Here is a 20,688-nt window from a genome sequence, read left to right on the forward strand (position 1 = left end):
AGAAAACTACTTCTTAAAAAGTGCTAGTTCAAGAATGTAATCCTGAAGAATTGATTCACACATTTCTTTTCTCACACAGAAAGGAAGAGCACATCAATCAGGGTTATCATGTGTAAGAAACTTTTCATGGACCACCTGAGCTATTATGTGCTATTATGTGAATAAGCAATAGTTTGGGCTTGTGTCCAATCACCTTTTGTGAGCTGCAGCTCTGGCCCAGGAATGATCTGAACTCAGAATGAGGAAGGTCTCTATGATGGACTGCCCCAGGAGTACAGGGAGCTGAAGGTGCTGTTGATAAATTTGACAAACTTGTTTCTCTGTAAGCACATTGTCAAAATGATGTTTCACCTCCATAATGAATATTTAGCACTGTTTTTTGGTGCAATACCACTGGATGAAATTCTCAATGTAGCATCATTCAGTTTCAGCCAATTCTTTTGGTTTTGCTGTTGTAGACTGTAAATTATATTATCTCTTTTTTACTTGTGGTAGTCTTGTATCCCATCACTTCGTATGCCCTCATCACAGAAGACCAGGAACCAAGATGGCAGCATTGCATAAGCTTATGGGCATGTAGGCAGCTTAAAAGCTAAGTATTAGATGCTACACAGGCATAGAATTGATAGAAGTAAACATCTTTGCTACTGCTCTTATGTGAAGTATTTATTGGGGGATTATTATGGTAAGTTGACTGATGAACAAATTTTCAACCTCTGGCAGGCTCAGTGCAGGTAGGATGGAATCATGTGAAAGGTATTCTTCCAGATCTCACTTGACATGGAGCATCCAACACTGAAGGGTTTTTTAGCTTGTTGGTAATATGTTCATTGAATATTTTCTCCACTTACTCCCACATTGCTTCATTTCTTCATTCCTGGGAGTGGACAATATACTATTACTACTAATCCTACTAAATGTATATTTATCCAATTTTTTCTCAGGCTTGGATTCAACATTTTAAAAACAACATTATAAAATACAAAGCAATAAAAACAAACTAGTTAAAAACCAATTAAAAGCCATCAAAATGCATTTGGAACCAGCTATTGAAATTAACTAGCCCTCACAACAACCCAGCGATTGGCATTTTAGTATCCTAAAATAATTGATATATATTGATTTCTACAATGAATCTAATATAAGAGTGTCTAGGAAGGTAAAAGTAAAGTCATGAAATCTTTGACAATATAAACATTTTTATACAGAATGAGCTCAAAAGTTTTGTAATTGCCAGGCTCCTTTTCTATGCAAATATATAATACACCAAGGAGTACATTTGATATACTTGTCTGTAATTTTCTCCCAACTTGCAGAAATCACATATTTTTTTCCAGCAATTATGTGAAAAAGGAAAGAAAGGGAAACATTACCTATGAGAATTTAGTGGATAATTGCTAATTTAATTTGTGTGATGGTATGAACCCAAATGTTGAAGAATTCTTGGCTCATATGGGAAAAATATATTTTAATACAGATAATAGCCAACATTGACGGCAACTGAATTCCTAATGTCTAATACATCTTGTCACAGTGGATGGCAAATTCTACTGAAATTGACTAATGAGACCATTGTTTTCAGTCTAGATTTCTTACCTAAGTGTGTAATTGCAGCTGACAAAAAATCTTAAAACACTTTCAGCACAGGTGTCAAGGCAATTTCCATGCCATTTATTCGCAACAGGTCTCTCTTGCAGGAGTGAAGGGGGAACTCTGTACTTAAAATGAGCACTAACTAAAATCTATAACTTTGTCGGAAAGTTAAAGTTTAATATTTTCAGTTAATGAACTGAAAACAGTTTAGAATGAGCTCAATTGACAGAGACATATTTTTCCAATTAACAAATGTATTACAGGTAGAAGTGATTTGTCAGCTTGCTTCACAATATGCCTTCAAGCTAATGACACACTTTAATATAGCATGCTATGTGCTCAGTAAATGATTGGGGGGAACCCATCAAATATGTGGAACCTTAAAAAGAAGAAAGATCATCCTAAATCTTTTAAAGAAATGTTCCCTATACCTTTTTTCCCCCAGAAAAGAATGAGAGGAAATAAAATAAATACATAATTTTTATGCTTGTCTACATATAGTGTAACCTGTGTGTGAACTTTGTAGAAGCAAACAAGGATGAATATTCAATAAACAGGTTGCCTGGAAGAGTCCAATATGTGTGGATAAGTGTAAGTCAGCTCAACCCAAACACAGTTTTCAGGTGTTTCCTCCATACCCAATTCCATACCAAAACACACTTCCATGGCCAAAACCACATAGAAACGGAGTCAGACAATGTATACTCTGGAAACAGCTGGAGCTGAATTACCTACCCACACTCAAGCAGTTGGCCTGGAGGTGGTGTTCCTGAGTTACATCATTCATGTACTATGTTATCTCTATCTGTATCTATCTACGTATCTCTATCTTATTCTCACTGCTAGTTAGCACTAACTTAGCAGTATCAACCAAATGCATCAAAGCAGTTCTTAAACTACTCTGAATATTTTCACGAAATAAAAATATTTTATTAATATTTGGATAACTTACCAAATGGAAATTATGTATTTCTAATGGAAATAGAAGAAAATGAATGGTGTGCATGCTGCAAAACATCTTGCTTCATTTGTCTATATGTGAATGGCAACTAATTAAAGTGTGTTAGAGTTCAGTGGAATGTGAACCAAATATTAAGAAACCTCAGGCTTCTAAACTGGATCTTCTAGGGATATGTTAATTCTCTCCTCTTTAGTCCCTTGCTCCAACATCATTATGTCCACATCATAATTTATGATATTTTATAATTTATAAATCTGTAAAACCTGGAAAAAATGTATAATTTATCCTTCAGATCAGAGCTGTGTATGTAAACTCAAGAGATCTATGATGTATCCTTCAAATATTTTATATTTTCCTGAATATCTAATTTTGAAATAGCATTGTGCACTGAACACAAAACTGGGTTCAGTCCATGCTTCAGTGCTTCAGGAAGTGGGTCAATTTGGCTCAGACTGTTTCAGAGGGCAGATGTACTACTTCAGGTTCAAATAAAAAATATGCCTTTAAAAAAACCAAAACTTTGTGTCTTCCTATTTATCATGGGGAACCATTTGTTCCCTAGCAAATGGCATGCAAACAGAGGCATATGGCCTCCAAAACCTGGAGGTTGCACATAAACCTCATTATGTGTAGGACTTTAGGAACAGAGGGTTTTGTCGTATACCAAGTCAGGCAAATAGGTCATCTAGCTCAGTACTGTCTGTGCTGACTGCCAGTGACTTTCCTGGGTTTCAGAATGGGAACATTCCCTGTCCTACCTGGATATGCTGTGGGTTCAACCTTGGACTTACTGCATGCAAAGCTACGGAACCATGGACCTTACCCCAAAGGAACCAAATCTGCTGCCACCCAGTATAAGGCAAATCTGTTCTGAATCTTATGCTGTAGTGTCAAGTCAAAGTTTAATAGCATTAGAGCATCAGAGCTTTCCTACCTTTTCTTAAGAGGGCTAAGGGACGCGGGTGGTGCTGTGGGTTAAACCACAGAGTCTAGGATTTGCCGATCAGAAGGTCGGCGGTTCGAACCCCCATGACGGGGTGAGCTCCCGTTGCTTGGTCCCAGCTCCTGCCAACCTAGCAGTTTGAAAGCACATCAAAGTGCAAGTAGATAAATAGGTACCGCTCCTGCGGGAAGGTAAACGGCGTTTCCGTGTGCTTCTCTGGTTCACCAGAAGTGGCTTAGTCATGCTGGTCACATGACCCGGAAGCTGTCTGCAGACAAACGCCGGCTCCCTTGGCCTATAGAGCGGGATGAGCGCGCAACCCCAGAGTCGGTCATGACTGGACCTAATGGTCAGGGGTCCTTTACCTTTACCTTTTAAGAGCGCAAAGAATAAGGCACTATCGCCCGGCCAACCTACCCCGACATTTAAAAATCCCATTGTGCAAGACTCTTGCATTGCACTGCAATGGTTTCTCGATCCTAATGCATAAAGAAAGAGGTCGTTGTCCCAGCACTAAAAACTTTGGACCCTTCATAGACATTTTCTACAGCACACTTTAGAAAGTAGCAGACATATTGACATTCTTTACCGGTACTTGGAACAGCTGACCTTCTAACAGTGCAAGGTTTGCATAAATTAAAACAGGCTTCTTCTTTTTAAAAATGAGCAAATCTATGGAAATTAAGTCCAGTATCATACTTGATAATTTGCACAGTAAAGCACTTGGCGTCAATCATTTTAAATTATGTTTGATCTGCCTACAGTACATGAACCTTGGAGGAATATCATTCACAGGACACAGGAATTCGATTGCCAAAACATTTGTGCTCTAAAATATTGAAATCAGTGTCAACGACTAATGTGAATTCACAAAAATGCCAGAAACCTTAGATACAGTTTTAAATTATCTAAATTTTGCTCTGTACGGGTTAATGTGTTAACCTTGAAATGATACTTTGGTTTTATTGGCAGAAATACAGAGATTCTCATTCTTAATGCTTTGCTTTTGAACTTTTGAATTACTCACTTCCAGTCCTCTGAATAGTTCGTAGTACAAGGATTAATGAGGGCAGACCTGATAACTTTAGGTCAACTTTTTTATTTGATCAATGAGTCCCAGAGTCAAATACTATCCACCTAGCAATTTCTTAGTGCACACCCATCCCATTTAATGTTATGGAGCTGTACAAAAAAACCTAAGTTGCTCCTTGAAATAAGCATTATTTGTGAGTTCCTGTTCATCCTTTTTCACTCCTATTTTTGATGTTACTTTCGTAAGTTATGGTTCTGCTTTAGCCCACAGCACTGTAATTACTTGCTGGAAAGAGACAGCAAGCCAAGGACAATGTAGTGCTTAAACTGATTGGCTGCATTTGGATGTTCATCCATGTCTTCATAAACCATGGTTTATAAAGTTCATTCATGGTTCATAAACCATGGTTTATGAAGCCATTAGCAAGTGTCATAGCTTCATGCTCCTTCCCTCCTCCCATCACACACAGACTTTGGCATGAATATCTTTGTTTGCATTAAGCCAGCATCCCCTGTTATGTCTCAGCCAAGGGACCAATTGGCTTAAGAAACCAGGATAATAAGTCAGGACCAAGCTTATTATTCTGGTTAGTTAACTGATATTAAATCTGAGTTCCCTAGTTCAGAAGTTACAGGTAATTCTGGCTTAATATATGCCAGAATTTCTGTGCCAGAGCTGGCATGTGATAAGTTGAAGGGAGGAGCCTGGAGGAGCATGTGGCCATGATGCTCTTTCAGTGCTTCATGTACAGACCTCTGATTCCAGACACAGTCATTGCCTGCTAAAACCTTAAGCAAGCAGGATTGCTAATTCTATTAAATTATTATTTATTAAATTTATTAAATTTCTATAAACCCCTTCGTCTGACAATCACAGTGCTGTTTACAATATAAAACCATAGTAAGTAATAAGCAAAAACAATTCCCCCACATACATTCAAAAGGCCATAAATTGGTTAATTAGCCAAAGGCCTGGGAGAAAATGAATGTTCTTGCCTTGCACCTAAACATGTAATGAGGGCGCCTCACCACCTTATTTTTCAACTAAAAAAATCTCAGATATTGTAAAAGGTCCTCTCAGGGGAGGTGTCCCAGTCCCTTGATCATTTTGGCTGCTCTTTTATGCACCTTTTCCAGCTTTCCATATTCTCCTTGAGATCCAGAGAATCATTTACCATATTGTCCTCAGAATAATTTACTCTAGCCCCCCCCCCCCCAATTTATATATAAATGAGGGCAGGGTTCTTTCTCATCTGCAGAAATAAACTCAGATGGCTCCTGACACCAACCTGTTTTTAAACCTTGCCTGAGCAGTTTCTACTAAAGGCTGTCAGGACAGAATCCCATAGTGTTGTGGAAGGGAGCTGGAAGCAAACCCCTTTCTCCGATCAGCATTTTTCAAAGATAATTTATGTCAGCCTGATTCCCAAAGATTGGCTCCGAGATTGCACATATTTGTCTGGTTATTTCTTCAAGTTCCTGTCAGAAAATTGCATGGCTCCTCAGTTCTTCATCTTCTTTCTTTTTTATTTTATTTTTTTCTTTTCAAAGAGAGGAGGACTGGGCTGCTTCTCTATCAAATTAATTGAAGTCTCCCCCCACCAATGTACTTTCATGTCTGCCAGTTTCCCAAAGGCGGTCTCGTCTGTCACATAATGACTCTGCTGCTGTTCCTCAATTGACCTGATTCAGGCACTTGGAAGGAGCGGGGGGGGGGTGAGGGGGGAGGGGGGAAGCACTCCTGTGCAATGAAATGGAGTCCAAGGTGTACCAAAGACACCTTGATAAATTCGTTTAATGCGAGTGACAGAAGAGACAACATATAGTAATGCAAAATGCATTGATGGGATCAAGCTGCTTTGCAACATATTTATCAAGGAAGAAGAGACTTAAATATGGGGGGGAGTAATGTCTGTATGCATACAGGACATATATGCATACAGACATTACTCCCCCCCCCCCCATATTTAATAAGCTCCATTTGGAAGGAGTGGGGAGATATTGCTGACTTTGAGATAAGTACTGGATATAGGCTAATTTGGGAAACTGGAATATCAGCTTTGTTGAAACCTGACATAGACCACAAGGGAATAGCTGAAGGATACTTTGGCGTGAGTAGAAATTTTAACCGATCTAATCCAGACACTGAAAGGGATTAGTTTCTCAAAGTAACATATAATTTTTGCCTTGCTAATGTGCAATTCATTGACAACCAAGTTAGCAAATGGCTACCCTTGTGAACAGTTTTGGAACTGTCATTTTTCTGCTTCCTGAGAAGCACATTGTTATTAAATATCCCCAATTGCAATGGCATTGTCAGCTATGTTTTCAATATGGTATGAAAAAGATTGATTTAAACCACACAACACAACTTATGAAAAGTGTTCTGTATCCTCTGACCAAGCTTATCCAAGCTGGAAGTAAAAAAAATACTGAGCTCAGCAGCATCATTGGTCACTACAGTCTGCCTATGTTTATGTGTACCACACTGCGATGGACTGCCAGAGCTTGTTTGTCTTTTGCTGGCACCCTGCCCTTTAAGTTGGCTCCACCAAAGTGCCAACTAGGCATTGGCTTCTGAGAAGACCATGTTTGGACATTGCCTGGAGGCTCTACCTGTGGGGAAAGGAGTAGAGTGGGCACCCTCATTCTTTAGCCTAATGGGAGGGATGGAACCCAACTGCAGGACAGCAGACAGAATGAATGTTGGGGAAACCTGCAGGATATAGCAGCCCTAGAAAGGGGGGCAGAGGCCCAGCAGAGACAAAGGAAACAGGCTGTAAAGACATAGGGAACCTCCAAGCTGTTACAGGCTAAAATAACTCCTCAGGAATCAGTAACCGGTACACATTTATTTTGGAGCATGCTCAATTAAACCAATGAGAATGCCAGGTTAAGATCAGTTGAATACTTGGAGCTGCACTAATTTGGATGGGAGGGAGCAGAGAAACATGGTAAAAGGATGCATCACTCTGGTTAAAGGAACCAAAATTTGATCCCTGCAAGCAGTACATCCAAATTGGTAGCCATTTTATACTTCCCTGTATATCTTCACAACAACCGTTTGAGGTAGGTAAGGCTTAGAGTAGAATATTGGCCCAAGGTAGGAAGAAAGTATAGTGTAGTGCTGGGATGGGCAACACTTTTCAGTCTGAGGGCCAAATTCCCTCATGGTTAACTTTCTGGGGAGCCCATTTCAGTGGTGGCCTAGGCTAGAGACAAAAGTGGAACAGAGCAATGGCTATGACTCTTGCCTTTGTTCCTACATTCCAGCCCTGCAAGAATCGGGTATTTCTGTGAGCAAATACTATAGAAATCTGCACACATATATTTCTTCATTGAGGAAAGCCAGAGGCATTGTCATAGTTGAAGGACATATTTCAGTCATGCCAAAGTCTTCAAGGGAGACATAGAACAGAGCCAGTGAGGGGTGCAGCTAGGGGAGCTCTGAGTACTGACTAGAGAGGCCTGGAAACGTTTGCTTCATTGTGTTGAAAGGCAGTGCACAAAACTGATGGGCCTCAAATCTATTGAACTGCCATAAGTAGTCAGATAATACAGTTCTTGGTGGGGAAAAAGTGTGACTGCAGCTTTTAAGTTGAGCAAAACTTTGAGACTGCAATAAAATGAAGGGATTACTTTATTAAAAATAAAGTATGTCCTATGCCCCTTTAAAATGTGTGTGGGGGGGTGTTGGAGGTGTTATTGGGTTGTTCTATTCATTATATACTTCTGGGTATAGGACTAGGCTATTTAAATTCAAATAAAATAAAAATATGATATGCCTGGAGCCACCTCATTTCCAATGGGATTTTAGCACAGAGGAGAAAGAGTTAATTCTGGGTGTTTCTGCTCCTTCTCTTAAAGAGTAAAACATTTGTGAAGCCTATGCAACTTTCCAAAGATTGAAATACTGTATCCATATATTTCCCCATACATGGAGAAATATATGAGACACCGAGGTCCAGCTCTGAGGGCCTTTGGGTGGTTCCCTCACTGCAAGAAGTGAGGTTACAGGGAACCAGAGGCAGAGGGCGTTCTCCGTAGTGGCGCCCGCCCTGTGGAATGCCCTCTCATCAGATATCAAGGCAATAAGCAACTATCTTACTTTTAAAAGACATCTGAAGGCAGCCCTGTTTAGGGAAGTTTTTAATGTTTAATGCTGTATTGTGTTCTTAATATTTGGTTGGAAGCTGCACAGAGTGGCTGTGGAAACCCAGCCAGATGGGCGGAGTGTATAATAATAATAATAATAATAATAATAATAATGATGATGATAAATTATTGAAACAAACCAAATCCTTCCAGGCAATCCTGAACATCAAATGGCTCAGGTATCTCTCAGGTGAATCTTCATGGAAATGTGATGGAGGGGTTATACAAGTGTAGTCCAGCCACATCATGGCACATTAACCCAATAGGAGGTTCTAAGAGAAAGTGCTCTTAGTTTCGACACAAGGGAAGAGACGCTTTGGAATGCATTGCTAAATGTAAGATGGCTTATAACCATTCTGCAGAATGGTTCTTTGAAAACACCAGAAGAATGATCTACCACCAATATGGTAGATAAAGTGTCTGCAGAAGAAAGCAAATGCACTTTATGGCTGTGTGTACACACTCAGTATTAGAATGTCATGAGGACTGAAAACCGCCAAGGTGTTAGCTCTTGGTTGAATATCATTCCACCCCAACACCTTCTGACTTGTTAACTGCGCACCTTTGCTTCGAATTCACTTTTTACCTGACAATTGCAAAGGAAAGAAGGGAGAAAGAAAAGTGCCTTCTCATTTCCGCTCTGGAAAGATGCGAATCCTCCACAGACGTATTCAAATCAGGAGAGCTGTGAAATATTCAATAATCTGAGGGGAAGAGATGACAGTCAAACCTTCTTGACCTTTCCTTGAAGCCCATTAACACAGTCCACTAACACCTGCTTCATAATGAATGTACTAATCAAGATAGCAAGGTTCACCAGTTACACTCTTTCAGGAAAGCATTTCAGAGACGCTGCCACATTTCTCTCTCAATTAGTTGCCAGCAGTTTGTAAGGCAGTCTCGGACGGCAGCAAGAAAATTGCCTGCAAATTTGGAATGCATGAAAGCAAGGCAATCCTTCAAATATATAGGGAATTTATTATGTATTATACTGGAGCTCATTTGCTTTTTTCACCAGAGTCACATATGTTTCAAATCAGGCACGCCACAAACTCATTTAGTTGCAAGAAACTTTTGGGCTACACTCTAGAACTGGTGACTGAACTTTCATAAGTTACAGTTAAAAAGATGAAAAGTCAGACTTGGCTTCTTTTAACACATGCACACATACATACACACACAATTGCATCTCACAAATTTCAGGTCCACTTGCAATATTAATACCTTTGGAATTGCTAAAATGTCACCAGGAAAGCAATGATTTCTTCTTCTTTTTTAAGCCTGTCATGTGCGTAAGGTTTCCATGGAAATCAGTTCCTTCTATATAGAACTACATGTATTTCTGCCCAGTTATTGGTGCTTAATAAAAGACAAAAACCAATTTTGGAATCATGTTTAAACTGTTGAAATAACAATTTATTTATTTATTAAAACCTTGTTTTGTTGCATCCTGTGGTCATGAACCAACAACCTTTTTCTAGCATTCTATAATGGGCTCAGTATCTCTAGTTTTACCTCGTTCATTTATTCAAGAGAAAGAGAGCTTAAAATAATTTTGAATTTTGACTCATATAGAATAGGCTGGTTTGGACATATTATCTGGCAATTTCAGTTAAAATGGAAGTGAATGTAAGAAACTGTCTTATACTGAGTTGGACCAATGATCCACCCAGCTCAGCATTGTCTACAGTGAACTAGCAGTGATTCTTTTAGGGTTTTATGTAGGTGTCTCTCCTAGCCCTGCCTGGAGATGATGGAGGTTAAATTTGGGATCTTCTGCAAGCAACAGTGAGCATTGGTTTTGCACACTCTGTCTTCTCTTCTGATGCAGCTGCAAAGAGGAGGTTGGAAGCTTTCATTTTTGCTCCACATCAACCACAGTTTATTATGTCATTTGATCAAACGGTTTGGCTAATCCTTAATCTTATTATGGCTTTAATTCAGTTCATATTAACTGCATGTAGCTGACGAACTAACTTCAACTCCAAATGTATGAAGCTGGCCTGTTTCAACCAACCATGGTTAAGATTAACCACAGTTTAGCTACAATGTGAGATACTGTCTGACCCCCAATCTAAAACAGAAGCTTCTAATATCCTCTTCGTGGCCATGGTGGGGAAAGACAGGGGAGAGGGGGACTTGAAGCTCATTAAGGCTCTTTCTTATACAGTGGTACCTCGGGTTAAGTACTTAATTCGTTCCGGAGGTCCATTCTTAACCTGAAACTGTTCGTAACCTGAAGCATCACTTTAGCTAATGGGGCCTCCCACTGCCGCTGTGCCGCCAGAGCACGATTTCTGTTCTTATCCTGAAACAAAGTTCTTAACCTGAAGCACTATTTCTGGGTTAGTGGAGTCTGTAACCTGAAGCATATGTAACCTGAAGCGTATGTAACCTGAGGTACCACTGTAATACTAAACCATGGTTGCGTTTGAATACAACCAGTTTGTAAGCAATAACTGAAAGGTTTCCAGATTAGATGACTGGAGGTTCTCATTTCCTAATATAAACTCACAGTCTTGATGGGGTTTCTTGACCTACCTGCTTGACAAATTATAGCATGCTCAGACCTGTTTTCTTATGTCTCCATGACACATGCTGAAGGAATGGCTCACAGCCTCACATGTGGAACAGATTGCATGGGTCTTTAACATTAAATTGTCAACTTGGACCCATTACAATGTGATTGCAGGCCTTTAAACTAACATTAGCACCATGGGATAACCCGCAGAAAAGTGTCTCACAATATGATAATGTATAACATCAAATTAATGTATATCTGGGTTCTCTTCTGGGAAATTATGAGTTACTTGATGGCCGGTTCAGCAGGTGACTGTTGTGCCTGTGAGATTCCCTGGGAAAACATCTACATCAGTGGTGGGGAATTTCTGACTCTCCAGATGTCATTGGACTCCAGCTCCCATCAGCCCCAACCAGCATGGTAACTGGTAAGGAATGAGGGAAGATGGATTCCTGCAACATCTCCCTCCACCTCATACCCAACCAATCACTGGGTTCTGCAGGAGAGGATATCCTGCAGATACAATCCTATAATGTGGTCATTTCCACATGATGTTGGAATCAGGCCTTTAGTGTGGCAGTACCTACCCTTTGGAAAATCCTCCCATTGAATATCAGACAAGCATCTCCACCATTGTCTTTTTTGAGACTGCTAAAGCCTTCCTCTTTCAAGAAGCCTTCTAAAATCTTTATCACGGTTGGTATCTGTCTCGTATTTCAATTGATGTGAAGTATGTAGTGTTGTTACTTTAAACTCTTTTTATATTTACAGGCACAATACACTGAAAAAATAGGAGTGGTGGAGTTGTAGCAGGATGGGACCACCCCAGCCTCTGCATGTTCAGCTGAACCTGCACAAGGCTAACATAACAATGATTTTTGCTAGAAACAGGGTTCCATCTTGTTCTGCTATTCATTTAACCTGCTGGGAATTGGTATTGGGGTATCTAGAGTAAAGTGTCACCAGTAGTGACCTCTCTTCTTCTTCTTTTTCATTAAACAGATTAAGGCAAAGAGTGGCATCAGAGGACACTGCTGAAAGGATCTTGTTCCCAAATAGGCACCCAATACATTTTGTAACGCAGGGGAAGCCTAATCTGGACCGATGCCAATGATCTCAGCAGCTGGATAGATTCCTGTGGGATCTTTAAGGTTATCTTTGCTCTAATTTGTGTAATGAATACATTTAATTTATTTTATTTCCATGATGCTTTTGTATTTTTTAAAAAATAAAATAAAATATGAAACATCTTGGAAATGATTGGCTGCTGATACATAAAATGGAATAAAATTATCACACTTGCAATAATACATCACATATTGTGCCCTTAGGCTGCAGTCTTGTATTCATTAACCTGGAAATAAGCCCCATTGAACACAGGGGAACATGCATAGGATCAAACTATGAAACATAATTCTTGGCAAAACAGGTAAACAAATTCCATCTGTAACAGGTTTTTCAATCCATAAAAATAATGTACTGGTGGAAATTCTAAGCCTTACACTAACAATTATGTAAACAAAACGGGAAGATGTTTGCATTTATATTTTCTGTTCCACTGTGAAGCTCATTGACATTCCCCCCCCCCCCATTCTTTCCTTTTCCCTCTTATGATGTCAAGCCAAGAACTGAGGGTTTGGTTTTATTTTATTTTTTCATTTTTCATTTTTTGTTTTCGTTTTTTGCTTTTACTCTGTAATAGCCTACTAATTACTTGGTATATAATTGCATGTTTCAGTATCTACTATAATTATATCTGAAGTACACTGACATTTGTGACTTGTGGGAGCCTGCTAATGTTTTTATTTCCGTTGAAAGCTAATCAAGCAGTAGTGAATATTCAGCTTCTACAGCTACACAAATAAGTATTGTAATTTCTTTGGTCATGATTCAGAGTAGAGCAAAACAAATGTGAAAACAAACAAACCTCTGATGCACTAATTAAACAATTCATGAAGTATGTTGCTTGTGTTATCCCTGTATAAAGCAGCTCTGAAGCAATATCTGCCTGGGGAAATAAATAAATAAAAGCCCTACAGTGGCCTTCACAGTCATTATTGATCAACACCTTTTTGTGTTCTTATCTGAAATACTCAGACCGTTCCCAAATGTCAATTTCTTTTTGAATCACAATGATACAAAATGGCAGAATTGTACCTTTTCAAATAGGCACCTTAAAAAAATATCAAGGTATATTATTCATTATTTGCTTGATGTATGTACTAATTATCCTTTTGGACCCAAAGCTTTGAAAATGAGGTCCTAAGAATTCTGTATTAATGCAACCAGGTGATCAGCTGACAGAAGCATCATGTTTTTCTGTGTGGTAAGAGGTAGGGCAGTATAAGTCAGCAAATGGGAACCTGTGGCCCTCCAGAGATTGTAGGACTCCATCTCCCATCAGCGCTTGCAAGCATGCACAATGGTCAGGGATGACAGGAGCTAGTGCTCAGCTGTATCTGGAGGCCCATAATTTCTCCATTGGATTCCCTGGGGTAAAGTAGAGGGGAAAGCCCTTTATGAAGCCTGTTGTTTTCCAAGGTAGACTTGTGTCTTCAGTCAAGCAAAGAGGGGAATGCCTTTGTAGTAATTTAGCACTTACCCTAAGGGTCTTTGTTACACAACTCCATAAGCCAAGGGTGGGGGGCCCTCAGGATGATGTGCCAAATGCGTTCCTCCAGGCCTCTCGACCTGCACCTCTCTCCCCACCCATCACCAACCCTGTTTCACATCCTTTGTTTTTGCCTGTTTGAAATGGATCAATGAAGTCTAATAAATGGCCCTTCTTTATCTGGATGGAGGATAGAAAAGTATGTGTGAGTGTGTGTACAAACTAGCTTAACACAGTAAAGTAAAATTTACACTTGCTTCTCTGACTTAATCTTATTTTGTACTGTGTTGATTTTGTTAACCTTCTTGAGTACAGTGGTACCTCAGGTTAAGTACTTAATTCGTTCCGGAGGTCCGTACTTAACCCGAAACTGTTCTTAACCTGAAGCACCACTTTAGCTAATGGGGCCTCCTGCTGCTGCCGTGCCGCCAGAGCCCGATTTCTGTTCTCATCCTGAAGCAAAGTTCTTAACCTGAAGCACTATTTCTGGGTTAGCGGAGTCTGTAACCTGAAGCGTATGTAACCTGAGGTACCACTGTAATGTTGTAGATAGATTAGGGAAAGTATTATGAATAATAATCATACCTTTAACTGACTAATAATATATAAATAAATAACAATTTCAGTCAATATAAATGAAAACCAGGTTGTTCTCACTCTTGTGAGTGAGGTGGAGCAGGGAACATAAGCCATTACTAAACAAATATCAACAATTCAATAGGAAAAAGTCTCCACATAGTGATGAACCAAACCACTCTCTGAAGTGGCTCCTACACTCTGTTAAACACCCACTCCCCCAGTTATGTAATGGAGGCGGGAGGTGCTTCAGAGGGCAGTTTGCTGAAGCATCCCCCACCCTGCTTTAAACAGCTTGCTTGGCTGCCTGTCACCCATGCTGCTTGCTCGCTCACCTGCCTGCCACTGTGTTATCGTGCTGGAGTTGGCATGACAACTGCATCATGACAACAGCCTTACCATTTTAGTATATATTAAGAAATTAAAGTAAGCTTAATTATAAAATTATAAATTCATTTCCTTCAGTATTTGTTTCCCCCCTGTGCAATTCTTCGTTATTTTTTCTTGACACAACCTACAGGTGACTTTGCTTCTCACCTGAAGTACATAGAAATAAATAACTTAGCTGGTTTAATTAGCATTCCCGGCACATGTTTCAAACATACTGCAAGAACATTAACACTTTAGTAAGTCCATATATCTTATAAGGTGAGATTAAAAGAACTTGGCTTGTTTAGCATAGGGGAAAAAGATGCTGGGGTGGTATGATAGTATTCTGCCAATATTTTAGAGAGGGTTGCATAGCAGATGACAGGGAGAAATGAGTTGGTTAGGTTGAACAGCAACTAATAACTACTAATTGGCAATTAAGACATTTCAGTGGGGGGGTATACATATATATGAGTACAGTTTTGAAATAATTTTCCTTTGACTGTCATAATGGCCCATACAGCTTAAACAGCCCAGTCCTATGTTCAACAAATGGGTATAGGCATATCTAAGGAGTGGGCTGCAGGAATTACATTCAATGGAAAATACCACCCACCGTGAGTGGTTTCTTCTGTCCTTGCAAAACTGCGATAGAGCAAGCATTGCCTGATGAAATTTTGCCTAATATGCAACTCTCACAGACTAATCTTAGCCACAATCTTCAAAAGGTCTAATCCCTGGTATGTCTAGTGTGGGGAAGGGTGGACTAGGACCACTACCACCCTGCTACATTGTGGAAATTCGTCCCCACAGAGCGTTGCACAACTTTCAGTGTATGTTGAAGATGCACTTCTTTAGCTTGTTCTTTGTCATTTTTTTTGGTCTGTGGGACCACCACCATGGTCTTCTTCTGCTGCTTCTGCTTCTGCTTCTGCTTCTGCTTCCTTTTCTATTCCATCTGGAATGGCTTTCTCTGTTTTATCATTGTCTGTTTTCATAGTTGCATATTATATTGTTGTAAATAACCCTGGGGCCTTATGATGAAGGATGGGCAATAATTAATTAATGAATTAATTAATTAAATAGCAATGAGAGATACTCAGGCATTGAAAGGCCTCTACTTGAGACTGCCAAACTAGACATTACTGAGCTACGCAGATCAATGGTCTGAGTCAGCATAGTAAAGAACAGCATGTCTCGTTTGACTACTTGAGGAGAAACGGCAAGCACCATCGTGCCCTGCCACTGCTGCTACTCCCACCACCACCTATCTGCTTCAGCAGCTACCTACTCTGCCAGCACTGCACACCTTGTTGTATCTACTGCTAGCAGAGAAGCACCACTGCCATTGGTGGCAATTCTAGACAAGGTCTCATCCATTTAGGGCAAGATCTCCCCCCATATTGGTGTGATCTCACCCAAAATTGGTATGGATGATGGCAGCACTTCTCCGCCACCACTGGCGGAGGTGGTGGGGCGGGCAGCGCACCCACAGGCATGCCACCTGGGTGTCTTCTGTCACCTGAGGCAGTGGCCTCACCCTGCCGAATGGCTTGCCCAGCTCTGAGTATAGTGCATGTCCCTGGCACACACATATATCACTGGTTTGTCTTCACAAGAGCATTGTGCAACAGCTTAGGGCTACAAAGTAGCAACAGCCACAAGACTGAAGTCCATGGCTAAGGTTGCTAATGTTCTTATGTGTAAGCTGCATTGAATCAAGGGAGATAACTTCAAAATAGACCTGGATAGATTTGGTCTGTGAGTCAGAGGAACTTCAACCCAAATACTATTGATGTTTTCCCATGTGTGCATAATGACTGCTGAATCGCTTTCCTTGATTCTTCATACAGTCCCTACACACAGATGGAGTTTCCTAGACTGCACACTTGCACAGAGTTTACCTGTAATGTATAAGTGCTGCACACACCCCGTAATTTTTGCAGGTGATCTAGTGACATGTATAGTACATATGACTGCAGAGCCAAACATATAGTCAAGTGATGTCACTTGGGTTGGAGAAGAGTGTGTATATGTTCAATTTTGAAGGTGAGAAGTGAGACAGGCACATTCTGCTACTCACTCCACGTTAGCTGACATCCCATCCCGCCCCCGCCCCCAGGAGTATACACTCAGCTTTGGAGGGGAAGGCAGGGGAGGCAGCTCCCTTGAAGCTAGGAGCCTTGCAGGACCTTCTATCCCCAAATGTATTGTAAAGTGAACATATTGCTAGTGTACTGTTGTTGCCTATGTCTTCTCCTACTACACATCATGAGTGTGTACCATCTAGGTAACCCTGGTGGATTTTTTGGTTCCCACTCTACAACATCAACAAAAATAGGAAACACCTAGGGGGAAATAACATTTCTTAAATTTGAAACAAGTAGTTCTCTTTCCCAGGAGATGAAAATTCATGCACATAGGACAAATAATCTCTGCTTTTACATGGATCAGGATTTCTGTTGTTTTAACAGAATGCAACCTGTATTACATAATAATCGTGCAATTTTGCAGTACCTCTCTTTCTATAAATCAGCTCTTAAATTACATAGAAACCATTTAGATTTGTAGTTTCATTTTCTTTCCTTTTTTACACATACACACACCTCTGTGTAGTTTCTGTATTTTTGTAAAGCCTCATTTCAGCATTCCTGTGTTAATCATTTATAACCCATAATGAGCTAGATGTAACAAGAAAGTGGATAACGCAAGAGAAGGATGTCCACATTCACTCTTTTGTGTCCCACCCAACACAATTTAAACTCCATCTCAAGTGACATGCTAGCTATTGCTTTAGCCATTATTGGAGTCTGACTATGATGAATCAAAAGTACATCTCCAGTCAGACAGAAAGCTGTCACTACTGTGGGCTGTTATTAAAAGAAAATAGAATGGAATCAAAATGGTCTCTCATCTTTCTTCTTCTTCTTCTTCTTCTTCCAGTTGATAAAGGGAAACTGACTTAAAAGCATTATTGGAACTTAATAAGGAAGAACTAGTGGAGAGGTTAGTGTACAGGCTGTCACAGAAGTGCAGTGGAAGGTGACCTATTGCAGGAAAAAAAGTTGCCCCTGGACTTGTCTGCCTGTCACCACATCAGACCTGTCAGCTTAAATATTCCATAATTCAGGGGGATGTGGATGGGTAGCACAATGTCACATTTGAGTCAAGAGTACACAAGTGCATAACATTGCTCATCATGGGTCCATACTTTTTTTTCAGCTGAAGACAGGTCATGCTGGAGTTCCAAATAAATCATGGTGAATCTGAAACCTGCTGGTCTAGAATCATCCAGTGTAAAAAGCATACAGAAATCCAGACAGCTTTTGAGGAGCACAAATACTTTGTGGTAACTCTGGACAATGCAGCTACAATGACCAACCCATTTACAGCACAATAGTTCCCATGGATGTGAAGGAATATGAAAAAGTGGTGTAATAAAATATGTGACTGAAACATCAAAGAATGGGACAAAATAATTTTCAATCTTTTTAGGCTTAATTAAGTGTTGCATCTAGGGGGTCTATAAGATGTTATATTGTTGTGAATTGTTCTGAAATAAATTTTACTTGATTAACTCTCCCCTCTGTTGTATTCTCGTTTAGTATGGCTAGTTGGACCTGTGCCCAACTTAAGATCACTCTGAATTATGGGTTTTGCAAACACAATATTTATACCTTAAAATGTTTCTAAAGCACTCTTCATTCTTGCATATTATTGGGTGTCTTAGAAATATATTTTAAATAAATAAATACTACATTTGCAGACCTCATTATGGATACAGTTAATTGAGGCGAATAGCATTAGTACCATGTTGCCAAAGAGAATCGTTTCCCATGATCCTCCTGTGCGTTGTTGGTGGGGTGATGGGTAGTTCTTTAACATGTTTCAAAAGTATGACCAAGGCTGAACAGAAATTTAAAACAAATTAATAATCCATCCTATAACAATGACAAAGATGATGTGATGAGCATGGTTTTATGAGTGCATCATAGCTGAGTGGCATCTAATTTAAAATGTTACAGAAGTTGATTTATAGGAGTTCTAAGTTATTGTACTTTGCCCACATGTGGCTGGTGAGTATGGAATAAGATAAAATATTGAGTTTATAGAAAAGGAGAAAACAAGTAATATAGTACATGAGTTTAAATTGGAAAGGGACACAGAAATCAGAACTGGAGCAATGTCATAATATAAATGCATGTATAAATCCCTTTCTGTCTTGTTTATGATGTAAATTAGACAGCCCTTGCAAACTGCATGGGTTGTAGCTAACATTACTTCTACTCTGAGTAGACACACAGTCATTAATGAGCATGTGGGGATTATTTTGTTAGTTTTTCTCTCTATAATTATAATGCGAGTTTCGAATTTAATTTGCACATCGCCCTTCATCCAAAGATCACAGGGTGGTTCATAACATAAAAATACAAAATGAAAACACAAAATACATGATAAAAGGAAACCAAGCCAATAACTCATCTCCCACAAACATAATATTCTTATTTATTAAATTTTACCCTGCATTATCTGTTGTGCTGTAGAACTGTGACTTTTGATAGATATACCACTATTTCACACTAAATTTCATTCACACTAAAGAGTGTGGTTCCTATGCAATATTTTTCTTTAGAGCATTGGACTTTCCTTTCGCTTCCAGGCATATCCGCAACTGAGCATCCTTTAGGCTTTGGCCCAGCCAGTTCATCAGCTCTGAATCTACTTGTACTTGTCCTCCGCTCTTCCTCAGTAGCATGTTGGACGCCTTCCGACCTGAGGGGCTCATCTTCCAGCGTCATAACTTTTATATGCCTGTCTTTGTCCATGGAGTTTTCTTGGCATGGATACTGGAGTGGCTTGCCGGTTCCTCCTCCAGGTGGATCACGTTTGGTCAAATCTCTCCACTATGACCTGTTCATCTTGGGTGCCCTGCTCGGCATAGTTCATAGCTTCTCTGAGTTATCCAAGCCCCTTCGCCACGGCAAGGCAGTGATCCATGAAGAGGCAAAAGCTATGGTTTTCCCAGTAGTAATGTATGGAAGTGAGAGCTGGACCATAAAGAAGGCTGATCTCCGAAGAATTGATGCTTTTGAATTATGGTGCTGGAGGAGACCTATGGTGCAAGAAGATCAAACCTATCCATTCTTAAGGAAATCAGCCCTGAGTGCTCACTGGAAGGACAGATCGTGAAGCTGAGGCTCCAATACTTTGGCCACCTCATGAGAAGAGAAGACTCCCTGGAAAAGACCCTGCTGTTGGGAAAGATGGAGGGCACAAGGAGAAGGGGACGACAGAGGATGAGAAGGTTGGATAGTGTTCTCGAAGCTACCAGCATGAGTTTGACCAAACTGCGGGAGACAGTGGAAGACAGAAGTGCCTGGTGTGCTCTGGTCCATGGGGTCACGAAGAGTCGGACATGACTAAACAACAACAAAGGGTGTGGTGTGACACAACAGCAGACATCACCAGACACATGACCACACTTATGAGCATGTTCACTCATGAAGATAACTATGCTGGAATACCACCCCAAATTTCACTACATGATCAGCAGTGGTGTGATCCATGAAAACCACAGGAACATTATAATCCAAAACTCCCATGATCTTATGGGTTGATAAGGCTGCATTTTTTTTTCCTGGGGGAAATTTACATGGAAATGAGTGCTAAGCTTCCATTAGATTTCCAGAAGTGGCTTTTAAGTTGTGTGAAAGATCACAAAAATGTGAAAGTTATCATAATAATAATAATAATATTAATAATTTGTATTTATACCCCGCCCTCCCCAGCCAAGGCCGGCCAGGCTCAGAGCGGCTTACAAGCAATAATAAAACAAGTTGAATGATTACACCTTAAAAACAAAATTAAAATACAGCATTAAAATATTGAAACATTAAAATATTACAAATGTGGAACGTGTATGTATG

General features: G+C 39.9%; 1 long non-coding RNA gene across 1 annotated transcript in view; it reads left to right on the forward strand.

The window, feature by feature from the left end:
* The window catches only part of LOC310682689, a 34,404-nt gene extending 16,187 nt beyond the window's left edge, over window positions 1-18,217 (forward strand). The window contains exons 3-4 of the long non-coding RNA XR_014514103.1: window positions 12,208-12,356; window positions 17,984-18,217. This is a non-coding gene — a long non-coding RNA (uncharacterized lncRNA). The remainder of the gene's footprint in view (window positions 1-12,207; window positions 12,357-17,983) is intronic.
* The last annotated feature ends 2,471 nt before the right edge of the window (window positions 18,218-20,688 follow it).

The sequence above is a fragment of the Podarcis tiliguerta genome (genome assembly GCF_965153285.1).
Source record: "Podarcis tiliguerta genome assembly, chromosome: 7".
In the NCBI taxonomy this organism is placed as follows: Eukaryota; Metazoa; Chordata; class Lepidosauria; order Squamata; family Lacertidae; genus Podarcis; species Podarcis tiliguerta.